Source organism: Ixodes scapularis, unplaced genomic scaffold (assembly GCF_016920785.2).
Source record: "Ixodes scapularis isolate PalLabHiFi unplaced genomic scaffold, ASM1692078v2 PGA_scaffold3__209_contigs__length_174095766, whole genome shotgun sequence".
NCBI lineage: Eukaryota > Metazoa > Arthropoda > Arachnida > Ixodida > Ixodidae > Ixodes > Ixodes scapularis.
Window position 1 is genome coordinate 92203289 of NW_024609868.1, and position 10596 is coordinate 92213884.

Sequence of the window (10596 nt, forward strand, 5' to 3'; positions counted from 1 at the left end):
TAAGGAAAGAGCCCATTTCCTTTCCCCAAAAGTAATCAAGTATAAGGAGGAGCTGGTTTTATATATTCAACTCGAATCTCAATGAATGACATCAAAGCTGACTGATGTAAACTGAACGAAAAGTTCCTACGAAATAAAGCACTTGTTTTTACTTTTTCTTTTTATTTGTCAATTACCCCTCACTCGCTTTAAAAAAAAAAATTAAATTGGTTTTGAAAATCAATCTTTTTTTGTTGTAGTTTATGCTCAATTTTATATAGTGCGTTTCAAGTTAATACGGTGCCATTTTTTTAATTTTTCGATACACATTTTTTTAATATGTAAGGTAACGTTATTTTCGCGCTCCTATATTTTTGTTTCATTGTCCGGACTTATCTGCTACATCTCTTGGTGCCGTGATCACGTGAACTGAGCTGGAACCACTTCCATCTTGGGAGCTTTCCTCACCTCTTCGTTTCCTCTTTTCCTGCGTCAATTTTCCCGAAGATATCTTGGTAGAGAACTGCGTTTTTTATGGGTGTTTACGTCGCCAAGCATTCGAAGCTTTTTTTTTTTAAATATTTTTCTTCCTGAAGGACACACTAGTAACTGGTAATTATGGTCCAAAGTACTCATCACCCGGCTCTAAAGAGGAAAAAAAAAGTAAACGAACAGCATATTGTTGAGAGCTATAATCGTTGAACGGCAAGGACGAGCTTCAGTTGTCCCGTCTCCAGCACGAGGGACCTACATTCAACAAAGCTTCAGCGTATTGTGCCGTAGCCTACTTTATACTCACAAAGCCTGGCAGTTTGATGACGGAGCCATTGAGTGCCCGGTCGCAGATTTGGCGAGCGAGGATCTGCTAGCACAGAACACCAGAGAGCCATGTCTCGGGGAACCTGGACGTCAGCGCACAGCTTTTGCAGCGGCGAGGACCCGAAACACACTTGTTCGCTCGGGAGAAGTGTGTTTCGGCGTCTCGCCGCAGCGGGGCGCCGGTCACGTGCCTCTCCTCTCATCCGTTGTCTGCCGCTGCACCTTTTCCATTTCGGCGGCCGCTTCTCGTGGCGATCTGCCAGGCTTTGTCAGTGTATAATAGGCTATGCTTTTGTACCTCAAGCACGCGCGCGCAGCCAAGGAATAGCAGAAGGCATGAAGCTAGTGCTGAAGGTCGGGTCCGAACCGTTTGAGATTTTGACAGTCTGGCAACCATAGCAGCGTCGTCTGACAACCGGAGGATAACTACTTCTGTCCGCCATTTTCGGGCTCTGACTCAGGGGAATCCTACACGATTTTTCAGGAGTAAAGGAAAGAAGGATGTAACGCCATTTAGTTTTATCGCGAAAACCGCTCTATCTAACGGGCAGCAAGCTCCGCCCATTGGCCAAACTCTCTCAGTAGAAACGGCTCTGGGTCGGGTGTTCTGAAGACATGCTCTGCCGTTATTATACTGTCAGTGACTATAAAACTAGTTCCATCTCTTAGATAATTGATTTTTTTTTTGTATGAAAGTGGAAGTCGTACGGCGTCAGTAGAACGCAATACTGTTTATTTTTCGTTCATCTAGTTTTCCAGAATGCCAAATGTCATTCATGCAACTGATGGACTTTTCGACTTTACTTAATTTTTGTAGAGCGTGCCTGAAGGATTGATATTCAATTCAACCCTTCTTGAATAACTTCGCAAACAATGTGGACTTATGTATACTCAGTCCTCTCGTGTCCCATCTACACAAAGGTTCGTGAAAGTCCATTTCCTATTGACGACGAGATGTTTCGATGAATCCCTCTTACGGTTCCTGTCTGTAACATCACAACCAGGATTATCGATTGCAAGCGACAATTTTGACGGCGTGTGCAAAAAGCAAGGTGGAAGCTCGGAGTCATCGCGCCCTCGAGTCAACACCGTCCAAGTTTACATTTTGACATTCCTCTTTTTTGAAAAGCGTAGACTTCATCATATTCAAGACACCATAAAGCCCGTTTGGTCAATCTAGGAAGGCCGGCCACAGCGACGCTTTTCGTCCCACACGTTGCCAATACAGGTTGAAGATATATCCTTTACTTTGAAACTCGGAAGCAACGATATGCCGCGCAAATTATCATACAAAACAAAAATCTCGGTGTTTTGATATTATACAGGCTCCTTTTTATCGCATTACCGATACCAGATCATTGACAGTGACTGCTAGAAAAGCGGGTCTATATATTTTTTTTTCACTCGAGTTTTGTATGCCGAAATGTGTTCTACTTCTCTATTTTATTATACAATCGAACTTTGAGTTTATCTGCGTAAAAGAATATTTGTCGCACGGATAAAAAAGGGCGTGCAAATCTGGCACGACAGTCCTCTATAGGCTTACATCAAAACTCGAAGCGCCTCAAGCATAGCGTCGTAATGCCACATTATGCATTGTGGGAATCCGTGCGAAGCAAAATCCATACGCGCTTTGCTCCTGGCCCACAGGTCCCCAGAATACAACGCGCGCGGTGACGGATTTATGTAAGTAGTCTATTGGTTGCGCGGTAGATTAAGATACGTTCGTATTTTAGTTCACTGTTCTATGCGCTAAAATGGAGACGCCGCAAGAAGGAGCTTATATTGTTAATTAAAAGTACACGCTTAAACCCAGAAAAAATAAATAAGGGCGAGATTGTACTGGTCCTCAAGACAGACTAAATTGTCTAAGACAGCTTAAGAAACGTATGGAGTGGCGAGTCATCTCGTGATTACTCGGGAAGCAATGAGGGTGCGGCACGAGACGACGAGAACGCCGATCCAACCAATCACGAAGCGTGAACTTAAGAGTTGAGAGCAACAAGCGTGCGACAAGACAGAGACGCCACGGTGCGGCTTCTTTAGACGAAGCATTTCGCGTAGGATCACTCCTATTTCGCATTCTCAGCTTGCTCATTGGCTAGGGTTTCTCCCTCTTTTGACATCTGTGTTTTCTACAGAAAAGTAAACTCGCTGACACATTTGCTTTTAGAGTACAATATTTCGATGGTGTTTTATGATTAAGGTTTATCTTCAATGTTTCCTCCGTGAGAAGTACCGGCAATGTACGCAACTGCATAAAATATGCTCGATGCCATGGAGTACAGAGCAGGTTGGGAATACGGTACTGAGCATGCTGGAGCCAAATCGCATGGCGCGATTTTACTTGTGATTTCGCAACTGCAACGTCGCTTGTGCGTCAAAAAAATAAAAGTGTGGTGGAAGTTTTGGTGCTCGCTGCCGCACTTGCGAAGTCGCCAGTAAAATCGCACCATATTTGATTTGGGCTTGAGTCAAGTTAAAAATTAATATTTAGAATACAGTGCCAGGGAGAAGAACTTATTTTCGTTGCTGTGACGCCGTGACTAGCATGTTGTTATATTTACAAATTTTGATGATTGTATAGCACTGAACACGCTAAGTAAAGTTGAAAACTAATATTTTTAATATATTTTATAACGACGCCACCGCTGCCGCGGTGCATTCTGGTACCTGTACTTCTCCCCAGTTTTCCGGCCGTGTCAATGCGCGTTGTACGCCCGGTGTTCGGAAATTCTTCGGCTCAGCACGATACTTTTAATTGAGTGTTTACTCCAGGTTTTTCAAGGAGTACCAGGGTGCTACAAAAACAGCATGAGGCAAAGATGCGTCGGATTTTATGTCTTCCCCCCCCCCCGCCCCCCGCCCCCCCCCCCCCCCCAAAAAAAAAAAAAAGAAAGAATAGCCCCTGAAAAGAGTGGCTAAGAAAGGTAAACAGAGCCGGACAGAGCTACTGAAGAAAGAGCATTTTTCGATTTGTTTCGCAATTTGCTTCGTACTATATATTATTGGACGTTAGTGAAAGGGTGTAAAATTACAGGGCACCAGTAGAGAGTGCCTAAGTGTTCCGTACGTTGAAATCTCCCTGAGCACTCGCTCCGTAGCGGTCTATCCGTTGGCCTATCTCAGTCGGGACCTCTGCACTGCTTTGCGGCGGCCATTTTTAATACACTTTTTGCTCGATGTATTGTGGTAGTTATAACTGTTATTGCGACGACAAGTTTCAAGCACAAATGTGCTTCAAAATATCAGGAAAATCACTAAAAGGAGAGCAGCGATTCCCGATGTGCATCATTTGAAATAAAACTGTTTCGAAAGCAGTCTTTATTTAAAAATTTAAAAAAATAAACGTAAAAACACCGAACAATGCATTTTAAAAGTGCAACACTGACCGCCAAAAAGGTATCAAACGAACCTTACCCACCTTGTAATGGTCTATTATGCCACAACTTGATTTTGGCTGGTGTTACTGATCCATTTTGCATTAAAGGAATACTACAACGAAATTTCAGCGCCTATTTATTAGTCTATACGTGTTACAGTGAGCAGTATCACATCAGACACACAAATCGCCTGTTCAAAAATGCACGAAAACGAATTTTACAGGAAATAAAACAATTAGCAAAGAGCCCCTGGTGGACGTCGCTAAAGCCTCGTTTGTAATGCCCGTCTAGGAACATTGACAGGTGGCGACGATCACGGTGACGATGCCTGCCTCGCCTCAAACTAGAGGCTACCAAGGAACAGCGTCTCTCAGCGGAAGTGTGGCTCACCGTGCCTGTACTCTCATGGCCTCCGAGATTTGTCGCGCGCTCTGGCCCAACCTATCCAAACGCTCGGCTGCCCAGCAGGAAAAGCGAGCCGAGCCAATTCTCTTGATCTCCGCATGCGGAGCTTAGAACCAAACCAGAAACGGAAACAGAAACGCCTCAAATCACGCTGTCAACTGGGAGGCAGCTTTATTGGATTATCTAATAATGTTGGCCGTAGCTTTGCTCGTCCCGAGACAGGCTACGTCACGGTTGGCCGGATGTCACGTGCTCTCCACTGTCTGCTCCCCGAACGCTAGCCACAGTGGGCCGTTTGTAACAAAAAATACAGCCATCAGGCTCAAAGTACAAACATTCGGTTGTCATTTACGGATATTGTGGATCATATTCAGCCTATTTCTGAACACGACGGGTATGTTTTAAATTTCGTTGAACTATCCCTTTAAGTCCAGTCGAGACCGCACAAAAAACATTCCACTGTCGGGCAACTGTTAGTGTTCGGAGCTCGCGCAAACAAAATAAAACTGAATAGAAACTGTACACAAAAACTCAACTCTACCCGAAGTTTTCAGGTACCTGGCACGGTTGCTTTTTTTTTTTTTGACAGGTTCGAGTGGTTACGACGCCTCAGGCATAGTCTTTCTTGAAGAACGTTTCTTCTTCCTGTGCAGGCTTCTCCCCACAGTTCATCTGTACCTTGTCGCACGTGCTGTCAACCAGAATGAAAGGACTTTGAGAAAACTATCGCTTCCCGAGAAAGTATATATACCTCTTTCTACTCATTATCGATTAAACGTCATGCACAAGTCTGAGCACTACCAAGCTCGGTTTTCCACCGACACATTCGATGCTGTTCCGCGGCGCTACACCGAGCCGATGGCCCATCGAAATTTCGTATTCTTTGCCATTGAACTAGATGTTCCCTTGTTTCCAAGTTCATTTAGACGTCCGAGCAGTCGGAGTGCTCAAGTAGCGGCGTCTTTGTTTTTCTTGTGGCCAGAGGGTAACCACTGCGTGAATGCAGTGGGGTCACGCGTTTACGGAGGGGAATAACCAGATGGCAACGAAGCAGACGACAAATTTAAGCAATTAAAAGGAATTGGTCCTGGGTATGATTATGCTGCCTTCAACGAGCGACTTGTCTGCCAGCTGTAGATGAACAAATTAGCCAGTGCAGTACAACGTGCACCACGCGGTCGTGATACACGACCGCACGCCAGTACGATGCCCATCCAGATCGAAACGCACAGGGGTGGGGATTCAACCCAATATCCTAGGTTCTGCAGCGCGAGCTTTTCCTCCACGTGCTCCGAGCTGGTACAAAGTGATTATAAAGCGATAAGACGACTGGAACTGCTTTTCTGCGCTTGCTGACAAACAGGTATCACAGACAACACAATCTCATGAAGCACAGACATGCAGGAGAATTCAAACAATGATGTACGATGATGTACGCGTGCCACAACCCTATGCAACCGAGAAGCCGGAAGGCAATGAGCCAAAATAGAATAATGGCGCCACCACTTCCGGAATTTGCGCCTGCGCAGTTCGCATGGGGACATCGGTCTAATGGCCAAACGCTCACTGTGACGTCTTCACTTAGATATTTTTTTTCTTTTTTTGACGAAAATCGGCGCGACGTCAGAGTGTCAACTGTGACTATGTTGGTTTAAGAATGCGATGACTCCAAGCTTTCATTGTTATCATTACACACAGTGTCGAACTTGTCGTTCGCAACTGATAATAAGTAGTCGAGATGACAGCTCATGACGTCACGGCGAGTCAAATGCCGATTGCACGACGTCGCGAATGGGAACCGTACAAGGGCTCCAGCGAAGCATCTCGGCGCTAATGGAGTCTGTGGTGCAGGTGATATTTGTTGAGGAATTTCAGAATAACCTTCCATATCTTTATACCACAGAGCAAATGACTCCCAGAACCAAGCAGAACATGCAGGTCTACCTGCTGTTGTTGTTTCAGGCTCAGTCGTGTCTTCATTGCCTTAGTACGTTGGAAGTCCTCGTGGAGCAAGGGAATTGAGCTGCGGATTAATATGGTGTATAGAAAGATGTGGTGAAATTGACATCTTTTCCCAAATAGACGTTTAGTTTTTCCCTTTATTTTTTTGTGAGATCTTCGCCTCGGGTTTCGAAAATAAATTAATACCGTTAACGCGTTCTCAGGTGCACCTTCAATGGCTTTGTTCAGTCATCTTGTTGCTTCAGAGAAACCATTTCACTTCAACCATCTTGTTCCCTGAAATTCTTTGTCGCCAGTTATGAAAAACTTAATTTGAAGCCGCGGGAAACGCTTTTCCGTCCCCTAGGAATGTTGAAACAGACCGCGACAAAGCAAAACACTATTGCCCGAGCATCCTGTCACTGTATCAAAAGCTCGAGGACTCGCACTCTTTCCAATCACAACTAGCGCCGATTGCGTCCGCAATGCACAGGGCAACAAAATGGCAGCACCCATAAAACGGTCGGGGAATGAGGGGTCAATACGCTAAAGCGTATTTAATGTCTCTAGTGGTTGATGGAAGGATCGATGGATGCTAATTGCTGAACCTTCTTTAACGGCCGGCAGCAGCCTAGAAACCCAAAGTATGACTCATCCCCTCACCCTTCTCAGTCAATGCGCTCCTTCTCTACATTTTTGCATCTATCACCAGTATAGATATACTCGCCAGTGTTGTCAGCTGGTGAAATTTGTCACCGTATATTAAAAATCTTGTAAAAATCTTGAGCATTTCGTGTTCTGGTCAATGAACCACGACACGAGATAAAATCCAAAGGAATCTGGAGATCTTGCGACTTTAAGCAACTGAGAACGCTGCCGGTGCCGCACTAACAACAGCCAGCGCTCGGGTGGAAGCCGTCGCTAAGAGGCCAAATGGAGAATAATAGTTTGCATAAACGCCACCCTCCAGGAGGTGTTGGTAGTATGCCAGTCGACGGAGGGAAGCTTACACACCGGTCCGATGGCGACAACATTCTTGAGTGCCTTCTAAGATGAGTTGTTAGTTAATTAAAGGGCACATGTTTAATATATATATATATATACATATTCTCTCTCAACTAAATCTTGTGAACATTTTCGTGCAGTGCATAAACTACGCACAAAACTTAGATATTTTTATGTTCTCTTTCTTGAGGTGACATTGTAACTATGATAAAGTAGTGAGTGTGCAGGCGAGCTGGTGGATGTTAACCATTTTGTACTTAGCCCGAGACTGAGGCAGGAAAAGAGCAAAGTTTCAAAGTAGAAGAAAAACTAACAGTCGAGGACACGTCTCGAAAACAGCTAAAGACAATTTTATTTTGTCACTCTCTTATATACACTCCACGGACTTCACGTCGAGAAGGTTCTGTGGAGAAATCCGTGGAGTGTATATAAGAGGGTGAACAAATAAAATTGTTTTTAGCTGTGCTAGAGACGTGTCCTCGACTGTTCATTTTTCTTCTACTTTGAAACTTTCCTCTTTTCGTGCCTCAGTCTCGGGCTAAGAACAAAATGGGTAAAAATTGTAACTATGTCATTTGCGCTACACTGGTCTGTTTAACTGTAGTTTTATGTCATTGAGCACTTTGAGGACTGTAAATAAGGAACTTGATTGTGATTGGGTTACTTTACGTTGTTCCGAAAATACATGATAGGACCCCGAATGCTCGATGTATTTTAAACGTTTTTCGTGTTTATTTTAATGTCTGGTGCAATCTGATGAAATTTCAATTTGAGTTTGGTCTCGCGACCGCTTTGCCATCTGCCAATGCTGCTAGTATTCTATTTCCGCTTATCCGGGAAACTTGCAAAGCTCGAGCTTCAGCGAGCCAACCAAAACATCACAACGAACCACGTAACCCCGTTTCGGCGGCGTGTTTGCGATCCTCCCTTGGAGAGCTGTCATGTACTTCGGTCCGTTGTTCTGTCTGGCTCACAGGGTTGGCAGCGTTCGCCTTGTCAATTCGTGCTAAAACGAAGCTCGCACTTTTCTCCATAACACCTGTTGATTTCATCGCTGCGCACCACACTCTAACAAGAATGATCGCGCGTTTGCATCAAATCCCCCCCCCCAACCCCCCCCCCCCCCCCCTCCCCCCTACAAAAAAAAAAATTGTTTTTTATAAATTACACATTTTTTTAGCGCTTAGTTTCCGTTTAAATGTAGTGCCAGCGGTCCGGAACAAGTGCCAAAGTTCCAGAGGTAAGCATTATCTGATTCAAAAGTTATAAATGATTTTCTGAAACTTTCAATGGGAAAATGGGACCTGCTCTCTGTAGGTGACTCCATTCAGCTCCATGCATTTGTGGATTTCTTCAGCCCACATTTTTTTCATTTTACGTTTCCAAAAATTGCTTTTAAATTTTAAACCAGCAAACGGCAAGCTTTGAAGCATTGGCATCTCGTCCCGGGCCGCTAGGACAAAGACTGAGCTTCCGACGGTGTGCATGTGGTAGGGTGTGCGGATACGGGTTCGAATCGAATATTCCTGCGTCGTTCGTATCTCCTTTGCAACGTGAAGGAAACACACTACAATCGGTTTCCTTAACAGTGTTAAAGCTAAGAATGACAATTCGCTATTCGATTTGAACCGGTATTCGGACATCACTAGTTAGTTTTGCAAATAAAAAAATAGTTTTTTTGTTTTTTTTTTTGTGGACATTTTGTATTTTTACGCAGTGAGCTGGGGAGCGCCAATCATTGTGGACTACTGATAAATCCCGGTGCCTGATGAGGTCAAAAAAAAAAAAGTGATGACCCCGAAGAGAAGCTTACCATGTGCCACATAGCATGACGTGATACAGAGTATACTCTGTATCGCATCTAAGGCTCCACTTTTCGGTTGGAACGGTGATCCAATTTCGTAATGTACCGAGCTCGTTCCGTTTAGATCGTTGTAATTGGATACCGGTGCTCTGCGAGAAAATATGCCGATGGCCATCTTTCAAAGTGGATGGAAGCCGGGGTCAACTACGTTTTGAAGCAAAAAAAGAAAAAAAAGGAAAGCTTCACCTTATAATTAATTTTGCTCATTCCACGAGTCAGAATCAGAGATGTCGCAGACCTGCCAGGGTTCGTGCCTTAACCAAGTTCGACTTTTTCGATCTTTGAACTTATTAAAGTTTGTCAAAATTTTCCTTTATGTTTGACGATTATTTGAGCATGGGCGGAAATTAAAAACGAGCTGACGCCATCTGGCGGTGAAGAAGTGAACTTTTTGCCACGCGTAGTGGTTTTTACCGACCAACTAATTATGAAAAGGATCCGAGTTCGCCATTATATCGTGCAATATATAAAAGAAACTAACTGTCAAAATAATGTTTTCTTCCGAGTGTTCAACTTTTTTTTAGAAGTCAGGCAACACTGTTTGCAGGCCGAACTTTTCTAAACTTTTTGTCGAAAGGTTGAACGTTCGCCGAATCAATCGAACCTCGAGGTTCACCCAAAGTTCGCTACATCCCTCTATGGGCAGAAGCTGAGAGAGAGGAGAGGACCAGAGTGTGCGGAAACGTCAGAACACCGAGCTCTGGTTTGAATGATTAGTGGGCAGACCCAAGACTGTCTGCCTTTGTATCCAGTCATTCTTATTAAGAAACGCAGAGCCTGGTTTATTATGTTCAAGCTTCTATAGCTTCGTGGTTAGTTTCAAGGCCTTTTTCATCAGCCCATGCTCAGCGAGCGGTCGAGACTTCAGAGTGCGGGCTTTGGGGGATTTGATTATCCTACCATGATTGATTTTTTGTTCTAGGAACAAAAACAACATTGTCTTTCGTTAAAGCTAGTTAGCTCCAAAACTATTTAAACCCAGTGTAATAAGATATGCTTATTGCCCGTGAAGGATCGTCTAGCGCACACGCGCCAGTCAGGCAGGCTTTCGGTGAATAGGATAAGTGTATTAGAGACAGTTTTCGACGGCCAGAGGGAGTGGCCCTACTTGATAGCGATTTCCGAAAGCTTTCTGCAAATGAACCTCCTAGTTCAATAAAAAAAAAAAAGCGCAAAGGGCCTAAGTCACGCCACACTAAA